The sequence below is a fragment of the Trichosurus vulpecula genome, chromosome 9 (genome assembly GCF_011100635.1).
Source record: "Trichosurus vulpecula isolate mTriVul1 chromosome 9, mTriVul1.pri, whole genome shotgun sequence".
Lineage (NCBI taxonomy): Eukaryota > Metazoa > Chordata > Mammalia > Diprotodontia > Phalangeridae > Trichosurus > Trichosurus vulpecula.
Genome location: NC_050581.1, coordinates 52603064 through 52625159, shown reverse-complemented (window position 1 = coordinate 52625159; position 22096 = coordinate 52603064).

Sequence of the window (22096 nt, the reverse complement as noted above, 5' to 3'; positions counted from 1 at the left end):
TACCACCATCCCCACCATACCACCTACAATGGGTACAAGATGATGTGCCAGGTATGACTGTTATACAGGATGGTATCATAAATGTGAAATTGGGAGTCAGGATGGGCTCGCTCGCTCTAGCTCTCTCTCTCTCTCTCTCTCTCTCTCTCACACACACACACACACACACACACACACACACACACACTCACTCTCTTTCTCTCTCTCTAACTCTTTGCATGACCTTATTCAAATCACTTTCTTCTCTCAGCTAGTTTGATTTTGGTTGTTTTTTCAGTGTATAGGGGGTGAGGTGGGTATGTGTGTGGGGGGGTAGTGGTGGTGGTGGTGGGAGAATAGAACTATAGAATAGAATGGTCTTTTTTAGCTTTAAGATTCTTTACGACTTTATGTAACTCCTTGAAGTTGGGTCAGTACCCTCTGCGTTGCTGGGAGTGTCTTGTTTTTGAAAATTCCTGACGTGGCCCTCTGAGAAACTCATCCAAGGGATTTTGGTCTTGTTACGCATAAGATGGGAATGCCATTGAAACTGAGACTGTAATGCCTTCATCAGGATTCTCATGAGTAAAATATGTCCCACAAATAAGCAGAATTATAGCACAAGATATATTGCCTTGCAGTAGGTACAATGATACCTTTAGTAACAAAGAAGATGCATTCTAGCCACACACTTTGTTGCCAGAGACTGATAAACAATCTAAGAGGCATGGGGATGTACTCTGACATGTCAAAAAGAGAACAAATGATAGAAAAAGATCAATTCAGAATAAATGGTAAGTGCCTTAGTCTGGTATTCAAGGTCCTTCACACGAAGACCCTTTCATCCAGCCTTATATCTAAGTACTCCCTTACATATACTCTGTACTCCAGTCAAACTACATTCTTATTGCTCCCTAACCTTCTGTCTTCTCTACCTACATGCCTTTGTTTATGCTATTCTTTCTGCCCCCCTCCCTTACCACATTTCTTTTTTAAAAAATTTTCTTCGTTTTATTATGTACTTAATGATTATCAACATGAACATTTCCACATACAAAAAACCAGGGGGAAAAAGGATTGAACCACATTTCACCTTTAAAAATCCTTCAGGGCTTAGCTTAAATGCCAACTCCTCCATAAAGACTTTGCAGATCCCCTCCTCTACCCCTTAATAGATTATATATCTTCCTCCCCAGAGCTCCCATAGTACTTTCTTTGTATTTCTCTCATGTTACTTATCGTATTCTCCCTTTATAAGTATTATATAGGTGTCTCATTCTCCCTGCCAGTACAGGCCACCTTAGGGTAGTAGTCAGGCTTTATTCATCTTTGTGTGACCCACAGGACATAGTATAGAGATTTGTGCATAATATATAGGTATTCAATTCAACTGTTGAATTAAATTAACAAAAACACAGATGTAACTGCCACATTGTCCTTAACATGAAGACAGATTCCCAGCCATATAAGTATATATTGCTCAACAATCATTACTTTTCTGAAAAGGACTGCTAGACCACAACTTTGGTCCTCCAGGCCAGTTCAAGTTTATCTGATCTTATGTCTAAAACCTCATAATGGGATGAAATTCTTTATAATGTACCAAGAGACAATTGTACAAACGCTGGCATTCATTCTTCCTGTAAATGCCTTATCTTCAATAGCCTGTGGGTTCCCTCAAGGGGTAAGTCACAATGCCAACCTTGTCAGCCTCTTCCTTTTCTCCATCCCCTCATTCCCCTCTCCTGTCACTCGCTAGCCCTCCTGAGGGAGGAAAAACTCTCTTTCTCTTTCTCTGTCTCTGTCTCTATCTCTTTGTCTCTCTCTAGATATCTCTCACATACACACACGAGCGCACACACACACACACACACACACACACACACATACACACACACACACCCCATGCAGTAGATTACCCTTCATAGAAAAAATGGTGAAGTCCCGTTCATCTACAAGAGTTAGGATGCCCTTAAGACCTGATCCCTTCACCTCCTCCTTCTTCTAAGATAAGAAATAATTTTCTAACTTCATTTGGGTATGGGAGGGCAAGGTCCATTAAGGAAAATCCTCAGTTTATCTTACCATCCAACCAAAAGAAGTAGGGGATACCAGAAACACAGTTTTCCCTATCCCTTGAATATGGGGCAATGTATCAGAGGTCCTTAGCTCAGGAAGTCTGATCTGTATTTCACTTTTGATTATAAGATGCTAGGATGGATGTCAGGCCTAGTGGAGTTTAGAATCAAGCAATTCTATACCCAGAGCTTACAGCCTCCATACAACCAGAGGCTGCATGCCAGTGTGGCTGCTGGCAAACTCCCAGGGCTCTTGAAACAACTCTCATTGTCAAACTTTCTGAGGAAGAGTCATTAGTTTTAGAGAAATGGGAAAGGAAGAATGTTTTGCCTGGGGCATCTCTTTGAAAAGGTCTAACTTTTAAAAATGGTAAATAAGCCACTCTTCTTTTCTGGGGTTTTGCAGAAAACAGGGGTAGCTCAACCAGGGTCTAACCTTTGGGAGATAACCGGTGTTTGAGGTATCATTACTTCCCAGAGCCTTATCCCTTTCTCTGCTCTGCCACCGCAGTGCAGTCTGGGAAGCTGACTCTCTGCTGCTCTGATTACCCAGGCACTTGCTGTCCGATGGATTTGGTTAGGTGGAAAGGAAGGAAAAAAATAAAGAACAGTTTTGGGGCTTGTGGGGGAGGGGGGGGAATGGGAAGCCCTTCTGCCTTTAGATAAAGGAGAATATTATTTTATAAGCTCTCAGAGCAGCAAAGCTTGTGAAAGGTGAATATGCCATTCAACACGGTTCCTAATCTTCCGTTTGCAGCACTCACATTTTCAAGTCAGTTCATGTAGACTCCAATGTGATCAGGGCAAGAGAGATTATGCCTAACAAGATATGACTGAAAGTCTTAGCTCGGCTATGACATCCATGAAGTTGAGATTCTTTGGCTCACTTCTCTGAGGTCTAAATTTTAGGGTCTAGTTACTTCTTACTTAAATCCCATGAACTTGTGCACCCTGGCATTCATCTTTTATTCTCTTGTTCTCCTGGGATAAGACTCGATGAAGCCAAACAGCTTTACCTTTAGTGGTTTAAGATGAACTACAAGCAGATAATAGTCTCTCATTTAAAAAAAAAAAAAAGAAAGAAAAAGGAGTGAAAAAAAGAATCCCTCCAGTAAAAGGGAAAGTGGAAAACAGAGTAACATTTGTAAATTGAGATGAAATTAATAGATAAAACACCAAAAGTAGAAGTGAATTATGTATGGATATTCATTTTAGTATGTCAATCAACATGTATTTATTACATGCCTATTATATGCCAGGCACTGGCCACAGTAGAACTTGCCATTGAACCACAAGCTGAAGATATATTAACATTTGTCTATCTATATATGAAATCTTTGTTTTCTCTGTCTTTCTTTTCTTTCTCTGTCTGTGTCTCTGTCTCTTTGTCTGTCTGTCTCTCTTCCGTCTTTCTCTCAGATCATAGAGTTTTAGACCTGAAAGGGGCCCTACAAACCGTGTAGCCCAATCCTTTTATTTTACAATAAGGACATTGAGGTAAAGAGAGGTTAAATCATTTATCTAAGGTCATAAAGATAGTGGTAATCAAAAGAATGAAATACATTTATTCAGTGCTATGTGCTTAGCACAGTGCTAAAAAATAGTGCTAAACATTTTCTTATTAAAAAATGGTAAATGGAGATAACTCCTGCTTTGAAGGTGCTAGCATTCTAATTGGGTGAGACAACACATAAAGAAGAATTCAGGCTTTATGATGTCCTTATGGTAAGGGAGTAGGCTGGATGAAAAGGCCAGGGGATCCTTTGGGTACATTGATAAGTTAGATGGCAATGCCTGGGGGTCTGAGGGCATAGTAGCAGGGCAGATGATACCAATGATTCAAAGGCTAGTCCTCCAGCACCCCCATCCTGTGTGATCCACGTCCATATCCCCTAAATTTGCCATTGGAGGGAGAGATACCCAATGTGGTGGGAGTCCTCACATATCTTGTTCATAAGAGTGCTCTTCACATTTTGTGGCTACCAAGGGTACACACAGGCTGTCTCTTGATTATCCCTTGCTCTTGCAACATGGCTAACCCATCTATTTTTCCCTTCCCACATTTCTCTGATAGCATCCCTCATGCAACTTTTCTGTACTAATTCCTTTTTTGTTATATGTTATAGCCTGCCCACCATGAGCCTCTGTATTGCTATTTGAGTGACCCTCAACTTCAATTCTGCAGAGACCATAGCTCTTCAGAGACTCTTAGCTATAGGACATCAATGAAAGAATACTTCCATTTCAAAAGGAGCCTCTGGGATCATTAAAAATAACAAGACCTTGGTAACTTTCCAAAGATAATCCAACTCACTTTCTTCCATCTGTACAATGTGGGGCCTAGCTCACGTCCATTTGCACTATCTGTAAAAGTTTTTGCATCTTAAATTTTCTGTTTCCTAGCCCTCATCTTATTGGATTCTCACAATGTAGGCTGGTGACCTTTCACCTCTTCCATTCATGCAAGTCCCTACTTTACGACTCCTAGGACTATGGTCCTTACACAGTAGGCAGTTGATCAACATTACTGATGATGTGAGAGAAAACTCCAGACCAGAGCAGCTGTACTGATTTCCCCAGGTCACCCAGCAAACTAGTAGTGGCAAAGCTTGGGTTTAGAAAGAAAGGCTCCTGCTTCTTAGTCTCATGTTTCTTCCCCTTACACCCTGCTGCCTCGTACTTACTTTCCTTGGTCATTCATTTTCCGTTCAAACATCTCTCCACTGAATGTTACTGATCCACTACCTCAGGAATTAGAGTTTCTGAAAGTTTTTGTCTTTTAAAATTCCATCTTGCAGAAAACTCGTACACCAACCATTGCCTAGTTAAGGGCAGTCAACTGTTTACAGGGCACTCGAGCTTACCATGGCAAAGCAGAAAGGAGTTACTCTGGGTATTGTTTTCTAAATGAAGTGGGGGTTGGGGGTGGGGGGGAAGAGAAACTTTAAAGTGATTTAATTGCACGGGGATACCATTGCCTCTAGCACTAGTAATCCTGCTTCTGTCATAAATTTTTCATGCTGTCTCAGGAGAGTGAACACGGGAAACTTTCCCCTCTAAGTGAAAGTCGATGAACCTCACACCAGCCCCAGTTCCCAGCAGCCCTGTACTCAAGAATATTAATTTAATTAAGATCACTACAGTAAATTCTAGCAGGAAGCTCTCTGGGCCCCCCAGGTAATTCTCAAAACTGCAGCACCAGGGGCTGATGGAAGAAAGAAGATACTGCACTGTGATAGTTTCTGAGTACTTGGCATGGCAGAGATGACAGTCTAAGAGATGGGAGGCATACTGCAAAGGAAGTGGTTTGTTATGGTGGTAAAGCAATAGAGGGGATAGAGAATATGTAGGAGCTCCTAAATGTGGACCCAACATATACAAAAAAAAGGAACAGATTTCCCCTAAATAGTGGGAAAAGACTCACTTCCTTTCTTCTCTCTTTTCTCTTCTGGCGGTGGGAAAATTCCCTGTCCCTCAGCCCAGAGATTTTCTAGTACCTTATTCAGTCGAAAAGGTTTTATTATCAATTCCTATATGTCCAGCATAGGAAAGGGTTTAAAACTGTCAGATGACAAAGATTTCAGTGGCTTATGATCATAAATGATATAGGGACTCAATACAATGGGAAGATTTCAACCTATTTATTCTTTCTATATGGGTCTTATCCTGTCCCTTTCACAAATTATCCTTAAATCATCTATCTAATATAAAATCTTAGATTGGAGCTAGTAGGGACCTTAGAGGCCATCAAGTTCAACCCCTACATTTTGCAGAGGTGGAAAGTGAGATATAAAATTATAGATCTAGAATTAGAAGAGATATTATAGATCATCAGATCCAACTCACTTGCTCTGAGGTAACTACCTCACTGTTGAATTATATCCCCAAAGGACAGATGTTCCATCCCCCAGGATTCTAGAAGTACCTCTGAGGGGTGGGAAGGTAACTTTCCATAATATGATCATCAGCTTGAGTTCCCATTCCAATATAGTAACTGGTATCAATTTAGTCAGCTAAACTTTAGTAGCTTTTTTAATTTTTATTACTAAGTTGGTACAGTAGTATAATAGTTGCATAAAATATCCCCCAAAAGTCCATGACACATTCTTCAGCAAGGACATACAGAGTCCAGAGGAAAGTAGGCTCAAGCTTAGAAAGCCTATGTGGCAAAGAGGTAATTCACAGCTCCTAGAAGTCCTTTTCTCCCCTTTGTAGATTATTCAAAAAGTTCTTCTTTGGCTTGATATAGTTTCTTCACTGAGTTCTTTGTGGTGTTGTGAATCTCTGTCCCGTCTTTCCTGTCTATGCCAGAGGAGAAGTTGGGAAGTCCAAAATTCTCCAAATACTTCAGAGCTCATGAGGTCTTCCTTCTCCCAAGGTAGAGTGGAGGAAAGAAAACCAGCTGAGGTCAAATCTGAGGTATCTCTTTCCCACCCAAACTGAGTCCCAGAAGAGTTAAATGACTTGACAGAGTCACATAGCAATAAGTGTTTCAGGCAGATTTAAACCTAGGCCTTTCAGACTCAAAACTCTGGTGCTTTCTCCCCTATGCCAAGTTTGTCTTTCTCTAGGTTTTTTTTTAAGCTGATAGGTGACTTAGTTCTAGATGAGGGGATCTTGACCTTTAATATTAAAGGATCCCCTTGACTATTTGGTGAAGCCTATAGACCCTTCCCAGAATATTTTTTAAATGTATAAAATAAAATAACATAGGATTACAAAATCAACAAGCATTTATTAAATGCCCCCGATGTGCACTGGGGCACTGTAAAGAAACCAATTATATTTAAATACAATTATTAAATTTGTTTTGGTTGGGGGCGGAGCCAAGATGGCAGCTGGAAAGCAGGGACCAGCTTGAGCTCCCTGCCGAGTCCCTCCAAAAACCTATAGAAAATGGCTTTGAACCAATTCTAGAGTGGCGGAACCCACAGAACAGCAGAGGGAAGCAGGGCTCCAGCCCAGGACAGCCTGGATGGTCTCTGGGTGAGGTCTATCCCAGCTGGGAGCTGGGAGCAGAGTGGAGCAGATCCCAGCATGAGCGGCGTGGATCAACCAGACCAGGAGCCGGGTGGAGCGGGCCCTGGTGCCCTGTGTCGGTGAGCTGCAGCAGTTGCCGGTCTTCTCAACCCACAAACACCAAAGACTGCGGAGAAGATTAGTGGGAAAAGCTGCAGGAGTGGAAGGAGTTCCCGGTTCAGCTTCCAGCCCCAGGGGCAGTGGAGGTGGGGCAGCTACAGTTGCTGCCGCTTCTGGCCCCAGGCCCACCTGGTGGGAGGAATTAAGTGGCGGATCAGAGCAGGAGTGCAACTGCCTGCTGAAGATCTAAGCCCAGCCCCGGCTGGGGGTTCTTGGGGAAGGAGTAGTGCCGGTGTGACAGAGCTGGCACCTCCCCGCCAAACGTGAAACATAGAACTCATTAGTCTACAAGCAGTCATACCCCACTGAAAAACTCAAGGGTCAAGTTAGTTGGTTGGGAATATGGCCAGGTAGCGAAAGCACACCCAGATTCAGTCTCAGACTTTGGATTCTTTCTTTGGTGACAAAGAAGACCAAAACATACAGCCTAAAGAAGACAACAAAGTCATAGAGCCTACAACAAAAGCCTCCAAGAAAAACATGAACTGGTCCCAGGCCATGGAAGAGCTCAAAAAGGATTTGGAAAAGCAAATTAGAGAAGTAGAGGAAAAATTTGGAAGAGAAATGAGAAGGATGCGAGAAAACCATGAAAAACAAGTCAATGACTTGCTAAAGGAAACCCAAAAAAATACTGAAAAATACACTGAAGAAAACAACACCTTAAAAAATAGATTAACTCAAATGGCAAAAGAGCTCCAAAAAGCCAATGAGGAGAAGAATGCCTTGAAAAGCAGAATTAGCCAAATGGAACAGGAGGTCCAAAAGACCACTGAAGAAAATACTACTTTAAAAATTAGATTGGAGCAAGTGGAAGCTAGTGACTTTATGAGAAATCAAGATATTATAAAATAGAACCAAAGGACTGAAAAAATGGAAGACAATGTGAAATATCTCCTTGGAAAAACCACTGACCTGGAAAATAGATCCAGGAGAGATAATTTAAAAATTATTGGACTACCTGAAAGCCATGATCAAAAAAAGAGCCTAGATATCATCTTTCAAGAAATTATCAAGGAGAACTGTCCTGATATTCTAGAGCCACAGGGCAAAATAGAAATTGAAAGAATCCATTGATCGCCTTCTCAAATAGATCCCAAAAAGAAATCTCCAAGGAATATTGTTGCCAAATTCCAGAGCTCCCAGATCAAGGAGAAAATACTGCAAGCAGCCAGAAAGAAACAATTTGAGTATTGTGGAAACATAATCAGAATAACCCAAGATCTGGCAGCTTCTACATTAAGAGATCGAAGGGCTTGGAATATGATATTCCGGAGGTCAATGGAGCTAGGATTAAAACCTCGAATCACCTACCCAGCAAAACTGAGTATCATGCTCCAAGGCAAAATATGGATTTTTAATAAAATAGAGGACTTCCAAGCTTTCTCAGTGAAAAGACCGGAACTGAATAGAAAATTTGACTTTCAAACACAAGAATCAAGAGAAGCATGAAAAGGTAATCAAGAAACAGAAATTACAAGGGACTTACTAAAGTTGAACTGTTTTGTTTACATTCCTACATGGAAAGATGATGTGTATGATACATGAGACATCAGTATTAGGGTAGCTGAAGGGAATATGCATATATATATATATATATGTTTATGTATATATAGGTGAATGTGTATGTATGTGTATATCTATGTGTGTGTGTGTATATATATATGCGTGTGTGTGTGTGTGTGTGTGTGTGTGTGTGTGTGTGTGTGTATAAGAGAGAGAGCAGACAGGGTGAGTTGAAGATGAAGGGAAGATATCTAAAAGAAATAAAATCAAATTAAGGGATGAGAGAGCAACATACTGAGAGAGGGAGATAGGGAGAGATAGAATGGGGTGGATTATCTCACATAGAGGTGGCAAGAGGAAGCAGTTCTGTGGGAGGAGGGGAGAGGGCAGGTGAGGGGGGAATGAGTGAACCTTGCTCTCATCAGATTTGGCCTGAGGAGGGAATACCATACATACTCAATTGGGTATCTTACCCCACAGGAAAGAAGAGGGAGGAAGATAAAAAATAAAAAAAAAGGCGGGGGGGATGATGGAGGAGAGGGCAGATGGGGGTGGAGGTAATCAAAAACAAACACTTTGGAAAGGGGACAGGGTCAAGGGAGAAAATTCAATAAAGCGGGATGGGTAGGGAAGGAGCAAAATATAGTTAGTCTTTCACAACATGAATATTGTGGAAGGGTTATACATAATGATACACATGTGGCCTAGGTTGAATTGCTTGACTTCTTAGGGAGGGGTGGGGTGGGAAGGGAAGAGGAGAGAGAATTTGGAACTCAAAGTTTTAAAAACAGATGTTCAAAAACAAAAAAAAAAGTTTTTGCATGCAACTAAAAAATAAGATACACAGGCAATGGGGCGTAGAAATTTATCTTGCCCTACAAGAAAGGAAGGGAAAAGGGGATGAGAGGGGAGAGGGGTGATAGAGGGGAGGGCTGACTGGGGAACAGGGCAACCAGAATATATGCCATCTTGGAGTGGGGGGGAGGGTAGAAATGGGGAGAAAATTTGTAATTCAAACTATTGTGAAAATCAATGCTGAAAACTAAATATGTTAAATAAATAAATTTAAATTAAAAAAAAATTTGTTTTGGTTTTGATTTACAAACACCAAGTTAAGAACCCCTCTTCTAGACTCACATGGTAGAAGTAACTGGGCCACAATTGAATACTAATTGAACTGAATTTTAAGTAATTGCTGCTATTCTTATATGTAGAAATGGCATTTACTGGAGTATTTAGGGAGAAGGAAAGTCAATTATTATTGACAGAGGATATAAGACTGGTTATAATCCCCACTGTCTAAATGGAAAGATAAACTGACTCATATAAATAAGCCTTCAATGAAGTAATGAAGGTAACTTTTGCAATATTAAAGGAATGTATGTACATACGTATATATATATATATATATATATATATATATATATATATATATATATATATATATGTATATATGTGAGTTTTTTAAGTTTTATTTTTAAGTTCTAAATTCACTCCCTTTCTCCAGTCCCTTCCCCACCCACTGAAAATTCAGGAAATATGATATCTATTATACATACAAAGTTAGACAAAACATATTTAAGCATTAGCCAGGTACCACATATGTGTAATGAGATTTGCAGATTTGTCTTTCCCCAGAGCTCTGGAAGTACTAGGAGGAGGGTTCATCTCTTTCCTTCTCTCTCTTTTAGAACTTTTGAAAACAAATTAAGATCATTTAAATAATCCAGAGCAGCTTTGCAGACCACGGAGGGGCAGGCAGGGTTCTAGGGTGCTTCCTCTACAAAATGTGCTAGACCCACTTGGAAGTGCTGCCACAAGTGAAAGACATACTGACCAGGTACTCGGTGGGGGAAAAGGACACGAGCATGCAATTGCTGGTGGGCCACTATGAATTAAGGTTGTTTTGTTGTATTTTGCTTTCTGGAATTGGAGATGCTTATATGGGGCAATAGGAGATGTTGTTTTTCTGATTCAATGAGAGATCTTTGTGGAAGCTGAGACTGTGTGTACAAAAGAAGACTTCAGAAGCATGGTATTCTCTTTGTTTTCAAGTTGTAAACATACTTGGCCAGGACAGATCTTATGAATTTTCTTCCTCATCTGCCATTTTTTTTAAGCCAACTCATCCCCCTAGGAAAAAGGAGTGTGCACCATCTGCTGGAGACTCAGGAGAATGGAAGGAAGAAGAACCACAAAGCTATAAAAGGTGTGAAGGGGGAAGGAAGGTTCAGTGAGGTATCACCGCCTCTGACAACTGAGGAGAACTATAGAAAACAGAGTTGCAGAGATCTTCAAGGAGGAACAATGACACTGAGGAGAAAGTGCCAACTACCTCCCACTGGAACCTATCCTGGATGTCAAGGGTGTGCTGGAGCCAGCTCAAACCAGGCTGTCCAGAGAGCCAGTTATTGAATTTTCAGTGTGAACATTTACACCTCAGAAATTAGCAAAGGCTAGAAATCAGGGCTTGACTTATTGTTTTGTAAATTGTCTAAACTTAAGGAAATGATAGTAAAAATGTTAATAGTACAGATTATGCTTAAAAGTATATCCATGTGTTTTCTCTCTTTTTTTTGATTTTGGAAAGCTGGTTGTTAAACATCTATCATTTATAGTACCTAATGGTACTATGAGTCACTGAAACTGTGCAGCTCCCTGGACAGAGGGGTCATTGGTAGATGCCATTAATTCCTAAGAATTCTAATAAGTATTCCATCTGTTTCTATTACCTGGAAACTAAATCTGTTCAACCATGTGAATCTGTAGACTTATAAAGGGATGTGGTGATTGCTTCTTGTATGGTGGCAGATACTGAAGTTCCTAGATCATCTGGTTGAAGGCAATGAGCCAGAAAAGTGATAGTCTATCAACAAACACCATTCCAGACACTGTGCTAAGGACTGTGAGGATTCAAAGAAAGGCAAAAACAATCCCTGTCTTCAAGGAGCATCCATTCAAGTGTGGAGGAGTAGACAACCCATAAATAAGTTACAGACAGAGTAGATAGAAGGTAACCTTTGAGGAGAAGACTTTAGCAACAGAGTGTATGCGGAGAAGAGGGGTGAGCAGGGAGGAAAGCTCTCCATCAGAAGCATTTCAACTATTGCTATGCCCTGAGAGGTTGCCCAATCCAGGCTCACAGCAGGACAGGAGGAAGTATGACCTGGAAAATCTTGGAGCCAAAGAACTGTGTCAGGAAGCAAGAGGTGAATATTAGAGAAAGGCTTCTGCTGGAATTGGTGGCAATGGCAGCTCCAGCCACCTCCCCCCAGATCACTCAAGTCAGGAGGCAGCTAGAGTGACCCGAAGGCTGAGGAAGTCAGTCAAAAGCAAAAAAGAGCTGACAGTGTCTAAGCTTCTACCTCCACTTGAGTCCAGAGGCCAGTCTTTGTGGTTCAGGAAGTAACTTTCATGAGAAGTCCTTAAAAGTACCCTGGGGTACTTTGTGGTAGAAGGGACCTTTTGATATAAAGATGATATATTTTGATTATGGCTATTTAGTTAGAGCTAAAGGGACCTTAGAACTTCATCTAGAGCAATTTCATTTTGCAGATGAGGAAACTGCAAGCCAGAGAACTTAGATGACTTGAAATGGTCATATATGGAAGAAGCATACCAAGATTCAACCCTGATTCTCTGCCTCTGAATTGAATATATTTGCCACTGCACCTCATTTCTTCTCATTTATTACTTTAGGGACTTGTCCCTTATGTAAACATTTCAGAGTATCCTAATGGTGGGCTGACCCATTGCAAAGGTAGCCCATTTATCACTCAGATAATCATTCTGCTATATTCACCAAGGGTTTTATATACCACTGATGGGATTTCTGGTGGTTGTTAAGCATCAAAAAAGGCTGGGCCATAGGAAATACTTAAAAGCTCAGTTTAAGAGCTACTCAAGGGGTGAGGATTCAAAGCTGGATCAAGTGACCAAGGGAGGTTCTGGAACTGAAGAGACAGAGTCTATTATGTCTATTAGTCTATTATGGTTTAAGTAAAACCTGCCTAAAAGCAGAGGGATGGCCTGAATGATCTGGCTGAGGGAGCCACAAAAATCTGGCATTTTGTTTTAGCCATGGGTATAGCATTTGGCTTTGGAAATAATGGAAAATTCTGACCTTAAAAAAAGATGAATATGGCGGGGGGGGGGGGGCGGTGGTGGTGGTAGGGAATGAAAAAATTGAGTTTGAAGTGATGGAAAATTGTTAATCTAGTTGTTAACATAAGGATAGAAATTGCTGATGCCAAATGTGATATTACTTGCCACTCTTTAATGATCCTAATAATGTCAGAATTTCTGTAATGTTCTTTCATTCCTGCTCTTAAGCTATTTACTCTAGATTAGGTTGAGCTGAACCATACCCTAAGTCGCTCCACCACCCCCCCCCCCCCACAAGCACACTCTGGAATTTTACCTTGCAAAGGAACCCACCTTGAGCTGGACCTCATCTCCTGATCTTTGCCCCCTTCCATTGGGATTCACGGCATGAATGGCAAAGCAGCCAGAATGCAGTGGTTTTTCTTACCCTTATTGCCAAGGGCCACTGGGATCTCATGACCAGGCCTTGCTACCTCACATATCTCTTACCTCTCTCCTCCTAAAACTATAAAAAGCTTTTCCATGGGTCTCTTTGGTGAGGAAATCCACTGGACATGCCAGGTCTGCTAATCTGTAATCTCAATTAAAGATGCTTTATTCCCCAACTCATGGCTTTGATATATTTCAGGACTTGACAGAAGTTTTCCACATTGTGCTTATTTTTCCATTTCTGATAAGGGTTATAGAAAGATCTTCATTGCAGTATGATGTAATGGAAAGAGTGAGAGGCTGGGGTTCTAGCTGTATGACCTTGAACCACTTGGTTAACTTCTCTGGGTCTCAGTTTCCTCATCCATGAAATGGTTTGGGGGACAGGGCACTGAGAATTGGATTCGGTGATCTCTAAGGTCCCTTCTAACTCTCATATTCTATGATTCAGTAGTTCCTATAATTCTTTTCCTTTAGCCACAGCATAGAAGAGGGAGAAATTGAGCCTCAGGGACCTTGGAGACCTAACTCCATCTCCATCCATTCCTGGCATTACCCCATGCCCTGGCTATGCCCCTTCTTTGCTCCTGGGTGTGCCAGGACATAGAGAAATTATGTTCTCCTGCCCTGAGCTGCAGTTACATTTGGAAAGGAGAGATGAGGAAGAGCGAGAGCAGGAAAATTTAATAACATCTATTTTTTGATTTCATAAAATATTCCTTGAACAAGATTTGTATTTTATTCATGAGATTTAAAAATTGAGTTGAACAACTAAGCCATGGGAAGCCGCGTGATGGCTAGAAGGCTCCTAAAAATTCAGCGAAAGCAGGTAGAAAATAGCCTATTGTGTTCAGAATAAAGTAAGCTTGTCTGGAGCATGAATTTTTTTTTTGGCCTATTCCTCAATCTGCCCTTTGCTAAATGGCACAGCTCAGTGAGATGGCATTACTGCAGGCAACAGGCAGCCCTTAACTACAGTATCTGGTCCTCTGAGTCCTCTTGGGCTTATTTGCAAAGGGTAAAATAGGGTAAATGTGATATTTAGGCTCCGGTTCCCATTAAAACCAAACAAATGAGCAGACCTGAATGTCTCCCTGTAACTACTGCACAACACACACAGGGTTCCTTGCAGTCAGCTAGTGGAAGATCCCAGGAGATGCAGCAAAACTCGGCTATTAACCTGGCTCTGAGCTTTCAGGGGAACAGAAACCATTTCTGGCAGGGATGTTGATTCTTCTTCATGTGACTCTCAGGGTAGGAGTGTCTGGGGAAGCTAGCTAGTACTGCAGCAGGAAATCATAGGCCCATTTCATGGGCTGGTTCATTATATTTGTCTTCAAGGCTGTTATGATCTTTGAAAGAGAGACAGAGACAGACAGACAGAAGGATAGAAACAGAGACAGAGAGACAGCAAGAAATAGGAGAGACAGACAGATTGAGAGAGCGAGTGAGCGAGAGAGAGAGAGAGAGATTTAATAACTGGAAAATGCAGTTTGAGTTAGGAATCAAAAGGAACTCTAAAGAATATCTCCCAGTCTCATCCCTACAACACACAGACACTTCCATCTACTAGGCTGGGGTTGAGGAGAAATAGAGGAAGTCATTAGGAATGGGGCCTGGGTGTGGTCTAACTGAAAAATTGTGAAGAAAACAAAGTTTTCTCTAGCCCAAGACTGTGTGGTCTAGTGGCAAGAACATGGGGTTAGGGATAGGAAAACTTGGATTCTAATTCTGTCTCTGCCCCCTCACTGTCTGCTACTGAAGACTACTCACATTGCTTCCAGGACCTGTTTCCTCCCTATCTCACAGGGTTGTTACAAGGAAAATTATCTGTGTAACCCTTGTCCCAAAGTACAATGGATGCTTTTCTTATTGGTGAAGATTAATGTCCCACCCTCCATAGGTGGTCAGAGCAGGAGAGCATTACTTTTTTTTTAGTCCTCTTTGGGTCTCCTCAAGTTTCAGGTCTTTAAGCTTCAAGTAGCTTTGAGTGCTCCTGCCTTCCAGCTTCAGGAAGAAAGAGAAGGGGCAAACCCCACTTCAGGTTGCTGAAGGAAAAAGTTCTGGGAAGACATGGCAGGAGTAGGCAGTCTCCATCATGTCCTTATCCCCAGCTTGCTATACTAGAGACTTCAGGTAATTTTCCCTTCGGTGAGAACTAGGACTCTCTGTCTCTTTCTGTTTCTGTCTCTCTGTCTCTGTCTCTCCCCCGCTTCTCTGTCTGCTGCCCCCCACTATCTCTGTCTCTCTCTCTGTCCCTCTGTCTCTCTCTGTCTCTGTCTCTCTCTGTCTCTCTCCCCCCGCCCCCATTAAACCTTAAAAGTGCACTGAGGGGGCAGCTAGGTGGCTCAATGGATAGAGTGCTAGAATCAAGAAGACCTGAGTTCAAATTCAGCCTCAGACACTTACTAGCTGTGTGACTCTGGGCAAGTCACTTAACTCTGATTGCCTCCCCCCCCCAAAAAAGAAAGTACATTGAGACTTTTGGGACACCGTAATTGAGTTAATATTATTATTTCCACTCTCATCTATATTATTATTGATCCATTTACCCAAAAATGTAAGTGATATTTTTTAACACACCTGTGATTTTATTATTATATGAAATTCCTAGAATGGACATTCCTTCTGCCAAAGCAGATCAGCACCTGCTCCAAAGTTTATAGTTTCAGAGAGTTGCCAGGAGCACTGATAGGTGGTCGTTTGCTCAACTTCATACAGTAAGTATGTGTCTGAAGGTAGGACCTGAACTCAGCCCAGTTCTCTGCTTATTACCCTTAGCAGCCTCTGTAAGTAAATGAATCATAAAAATTTCAAGTGTGGCCTCTTTCAGGAGGATTTTCATTTAAATTGGAGCATGTGCCAGAAAGGTCAGGCTATTTCCACCACCTTGACCACTATCTTTCCTCCAACCCTGATCAATAGTGATACCTCCATTCCAGTGTCTGAAGTCATCATCCTTGGAAGCAATTCCTGTAGAGATACATTCTAGCAACTTCTGCAGATTCTGTAAAAATGAGATAGAGGAGATGGTAAATAACCCCTGTGTTTTTGCCAAAGAAAACCCCATAGGGGGTCAGAAAGAATCAGACATGACTGAAAATGACACAGTAATGAAAGTCTCCCCCTGAAGAAGGGTAGCAGTAGATGAACTGGATTTGTTGAAGAAATGAAGGTCATTGTCAGCAAAGTCTTTTCACTGTCATGTCTATCAATCAGTAAACATTTATTAAGTGCCTACTATGTGCCAGGCACTGTTCTAAGCACTGGTTCAATATCAAAAACCGATACAAATTTCTTTCATTGGAAATGACATCTGTTTTGCTGCTGTGCCCGAAGGACTGTAGGACCTTTTCGTCTGATCTGCTGCTGAAACCTTCCATATGTGTTGTCAACCCTGGATTGCCACCCCCATTACAATTTCTTGAATGCAGAGATGGTCATTCTATTTGTATCCCCAGCACTTAGGAGGGTGCTTTACACATAGGAAGCACTTAATAATGCTTTACTCATTCATTCATTCAATCCAAAGATCTAAATTTCAAATGGTACAATTTTAGGCTTGGTTTTAAGATAACACAGCCTTTGAATCTATTATCACTACCAACGGTGCTGACAAAATACCTATAATGTGAAATGTATTATGCTAGGCTCTTGCATCAAGGATGTATAAAGTATGGCTCCTGTTCCTAAGGGATTTACAATCTAGTTGAGGAGATGGGATAGAAATACATGGAAAATATAACTAACAATGCAAGCCAGCATTTTTTTATTACAGCAAATATTCATTAAGCATTTAGTATGTGCATGAGGCATTATTCTGGGAGAGTGAGGGAATACTAAAACAAACAAAAAGAAATAATCCCCATCCTCAAATACTTAATGGGATAAAATATGAGTGTATGTACATAAATATAAGATGATTTGGAGAGGGATTGAACATTAAAAATGGGGGCAGCATGGAAGGTTTCACAAATGAGGTATCCCTCCCATCCCAATCTGAAATTTGAAGAAAGGTACTGATTCTGAGAAGCAAATAAGAGGATGGAATGCATTCTGGGCATGGGGAAGTGCCTATAAAAGATACAGAGAGGAAATTCAGGAAATTATCCAGGATCAAGTAGTACTGTTGAGCTGGATCATAGGGGGAAATCCAGACAAAGGGGATGGGGCATTGAAAGTGATCCAAAAGAAGATGGCAGTCCCTGGAAAGCAGGGACTCACTTAAGCTCTCCCCCAAATCCCTCCAAACACCTGCAAAATAATGGCTCTGAACAAATTCTAGAGCTACAGAACCCACAAAATAACAGAGGGAAACAGATCTCTAGCCCAGGACAACATGGATGGTTGCTGGGAAGGGTCTATCACACCATGCTGGGAGCAGAGTGCAGCCCAGCGTGGACCATGCCAGGGATGACCAAGCTGGGATTAGATCAGGCAGAGCTGGCCTTAAAGCCGTGAATCACTGTGCTGTAGCAGTTACCAGACTTCTCAACCCACAAACACCAAAGACAACTTAGCAAGTCAGTGGGAAAACTGCTGGTTCTGAGTGAGAGCCCCAGGGGTGGTGGAGATGGCTTGGGGAAGCAGCAGGAAGCTCCAGCAGCTGCTTCTAGAGCTCCAGCAGCAGCTGCTTTGGGCCCCAGGCCCACACTTTGGGAGGAATCAAGTGGAGGTTCAGAACAGGAGTTCAGGGAGAGCTTTGCTGGCACAGAGGCAGGGTTCTCTTGCTTGGACCTTCTTGGATCTGGGTTGTGGTCTTGGTTGATGGTTCTTGGGGGAGGAGGAGGACTGGTGTGGCAGAGTTTGTGGTGACTGAGGAGAGGGAGTCCTCCCGGTAGCTACACAGCAGAAAGGAGTACTTGCACTTACAGGCCAGGAGAGGAGTATCATACCACCACAGAATAGAAGTAGCTCTGAAAACAGCAACGCAAAACCCCTGAAGCTTGGGACAAAGCACTCTCCACTCTGAAGGCAGTCATACCCTGACCAAAAATTCAAGGGAACATGAGCAAGCAGCATAAAAGAACTCAGACTCAGACTACAGAATCTTTTTTTGGTGACAAAGAAGATCAAAACATACAGTCAACAAAGTCAAAGAGCCTACATCAAAAGCCTCCAAGAAAAATATGAATTGGTCTCAGGTCATAGAAGAGCTCAATAAGGATTTGGAAAATTAAGTAAGAGAATTAGAGGAAAAATTGGGAAGAGAAATGAGAGTGATGCAAGAAAATCATGAAAAACAAGTCAAAGCTTGCTAAAGGAGACCCCAAAATATACTGTAGAAAATAACACCTTAAAAATAGACTAACCCAAATGGCAAAAGAGCTCCAAAAAGCCAATTAGGAGAAGAATGCCTTAAAAGGCAGAATTAACCAAATGGAAAAGGAGGTCCAAAAGACCACTGAAGAAAATACTACCTTAAAAATGAGAATGGGTGGAGCCAAGATGGCGGCTGGAAAGCAGGGACCAGCCTGAGCTCCCTGCCGAGCCCCTCCAAAAACCTATAAAAAATGGCTCTGAACCAATTCTAGAATGGCAGAACCCACAGAACAGCAGAGGGAAGCAGGGCTCCAGCCCAGGACAGCCTGGAGGGTCTCTGGGTGAGGTCTATCCCGCACGGAGCTGGGAGCTGGGAACGGAGTGGAGCAGAGCCCAGCCTGAGCGGCGTGGACCAACAAGACCAGCAACCGGGCAGAGCATGCCCTAGCGCCCTGATTCAGTGAGCTGCGGCAATTACGAGACTTCTCAACCGACAAACACCAAAGACTGCTGAGAAGGTTAGTGGGAAAAGCTGCGGAAGTGGAAGGAGTTCACGGTTCGGCTTCCAGCCCTGGGGGCAGCGGAGGTGGGGCAGCTATGGCTGCTGCTGCTTCCGGCTTCAGGCCCACCTGGTGGGAGGAATTAAGTGGCGGATCAGAGCAGGGGTGCACAGCCTGCCGAAGATCTGAGCCCAGTTCGGGTTGGGGGTCCTTGGGGAAGGAGCAGTGCTGGTGCGGCAGAGATGGCACCTCCCCCCCAAATGTGGAACATAGAACTCTGTAGTCTACAAGCAGTCATACCCCACTGAAAAACTCAAAGGTCAAGTTAGTTGGCTGGGATTATGGCCAGGCAGCGAAAAAGCACCGAGATTCAGTCTCAGACTCTGCATTCTTTCTTTGCTGACAAAGAAGACCAAAACATACAGACAGAAGAAATTAATAAAGTCAAAGAGCCTACAACAGAAACCTCCAAGAAAAACATGAACTGGTCCCAGGCCATGGAAGAGCTCAAAAAGGATTTGGAAAAGCAAGTTAGAGAAGTAGAGGAAAAATTGGGAAGAGAAATGAGAAGGATGCGAGAAAACCATGAAAAACAAGTCAATGACTTGCTAAAGGAGACCCAAAAAAATACTGAAAAATACACTGAAGAAAACAACACCTTAAAAAATAGATTAACTCAAATGGCAAAAGAGCTCCAAAAAGCCAATGAGGAGAAGAATGCCTTAAAAGGCAGAATTAGCCAAATGGAAAAGGAGGTCCAAAAGACCACTGAAGAAAATACTACTTTAAAAATTAGATTGGAGCAAGTGGAAGCTAGTGACTTTATGAGAAATCAGGATATTATAAAACAGAACCAAAGGAATGAAAAAAAGGAAGACAATGTGAAATATCTCCTTGGAAAAACCACTGACCTGGAAAATAGATCCAGGAGAGATAATTTAAAAATTATTGGACGACCTGAAAGCCATGATCAAAAAAAGAGCCTAGATATCATCTTTCAAGAAATTATCAAGGAGAATTGCCCTGATATTCTAGAGCCAGGGGGCAAAATAGAAATTGAAAGAATCCATCAATCGCCTCCTCAAATAGATCCCAAAAAGAAATCTCCTAGGAATATTGTCGCCAAATTCCAGAGCTCCCAGATCAAGGAGAAAATACTGCAAGCAGCCAGAAAGAAACAATTTGAGTATTGTGGAAACCCAATCAGAATAACCCAGGATCTGGCAGCTTCTACATTAAGAGATCGAAGGGCTTGGAATATGATATTCCGGAGGTCAATGGAGCTAGGATTAAAACCTCGAATCACCTACCCAGCAAAACTGAGTATCATGCTCCAAGGAAAAATATGGATTTTCAATAAAATAGAGGACTTTCAAGCTTTCTCAGTGAAAAGACCAGAACTGAATAGAAAATTTGACTTTCAAACATAAGAATCAAGAGAAGCATGAAAAGGCAATCAAGAAACAGAAATTGCAAGGGACTTACTAAAGTTGAACTGTTTTGTTTACATTCCTACATGGAAAGAGGACATGTATGATTCATGAGACCTCAGTATTAGGGTAGCTGAAGGGAATATGCATATATATACGTTTATGTATATATATAAGTGAATGTGTATGTATGTATATATCTATGTGTATATATATATGTGTGACACAGGGTGAGTTAGAGGATGAAGGGAAGATATCTAAAAGAAATAAAATGAAATTAAGGGATGAGAGAGCAACATACTGAGAGAGGGAGATAGGGAGAGATAGAATGGGGTGGATTATCTCACATAAAGGTGGCAAGAGGAAGCAGTTCTGTGGGAGGAGGGGAGAGGGCAGGTGAGGGGAGAATGAGTGAACCTTGCTCTCATTAGATTTGGCCTGAGGAGGGAATACCATACATACTTAGTTGTGTATCTTACCCCATAGGAAAGAAGAGGGAGGAAGATAAAAAAAAATAAAAGGGGGGGGATGATGGAGGGGAGGGCAAATGGGGGTGGAGGTAATCAAAAACAAACACTTTGGAAAGGGGACAGGGTCAAGGGAGAAAATTCAATAAAGCGCGATGGGTTGGGAAGGAGCAAAATGTAGTTAGTCTTTCACAACATGAGTATTGTGGAATGGTTATACATAATGATACACATGTGGCCTAGGTTGAATTGCTCAACTTCTTAGGGAGGGTGGGTGGGAAGGGAAGAGGGGAGAGAATTTGGAACTCAAAGGTTTAAAAACAGATGTTCAAAAACAAAAAAAAAAGTTTTTGCATGCAATTAAAAAATAAGATACACAGGCAATGGGGCGTAGAAATTTATCTTGCCCTACAAGAAAGGAAGGGAAAAGGGGATGAGAGGGGAGGGGGGTGATAGAGGGGAGGGCTGACTGGTGAACAGGGCAACCAAAATATACGCCATCTTGGAGTGGGGGGGGAGGGTAGAAATGGGGAGAAAATTTGTAATTCAAACTATTGTGAAAATCAATGCTGAAAACTAAATATGTCAAACAAATAAATAAATTTAAACTAAAAAAATGAGAATGAAGCAAGTGGGTGCTAATGACTCTATGAGAAATCAAGAAATTTTAAAACAGAACCAAAAGAATGAAAAAATGGAAGACAATGTGAAATATCTCATTGGAAAAACCACTGACCTTGAGAATAGATCCAGGAGAGAAAATTTAAAAATTATTGGACTACCTGAAGGCCATGATCAAAAAAAGAGCCTAGACATCATCTTTCAAGAAATTATCAAGGAGAACTACCCTGATATTCTAGAACCAGAATATAAAATAAAAATTGAAAGAATCCACCGATCACCTTTTGAAAAAGATCCCAAAAGGAAAGCTCCTAGGAATATTGTAGCCAACTTCCAGAGTTCCTAGGTCAAGGAGAAAATATTTCAAGCAACCAGAAAGGAACAATTCGAGTATTGTGGAAATACAATCAGGATAAGACAAGATCTAGCACCTTCTACATTGAGAGATTGAAAGTCTTGGAATATGATATTCCTGAGGTCAAAGGAGCTAGGATTAAAACCAAGAATCACCTACCCAGCACAACTGAGTATAATACTCCAGGGTAAAATACAGACTTGCAATAAAATAGAGGACTTTCAAGCTT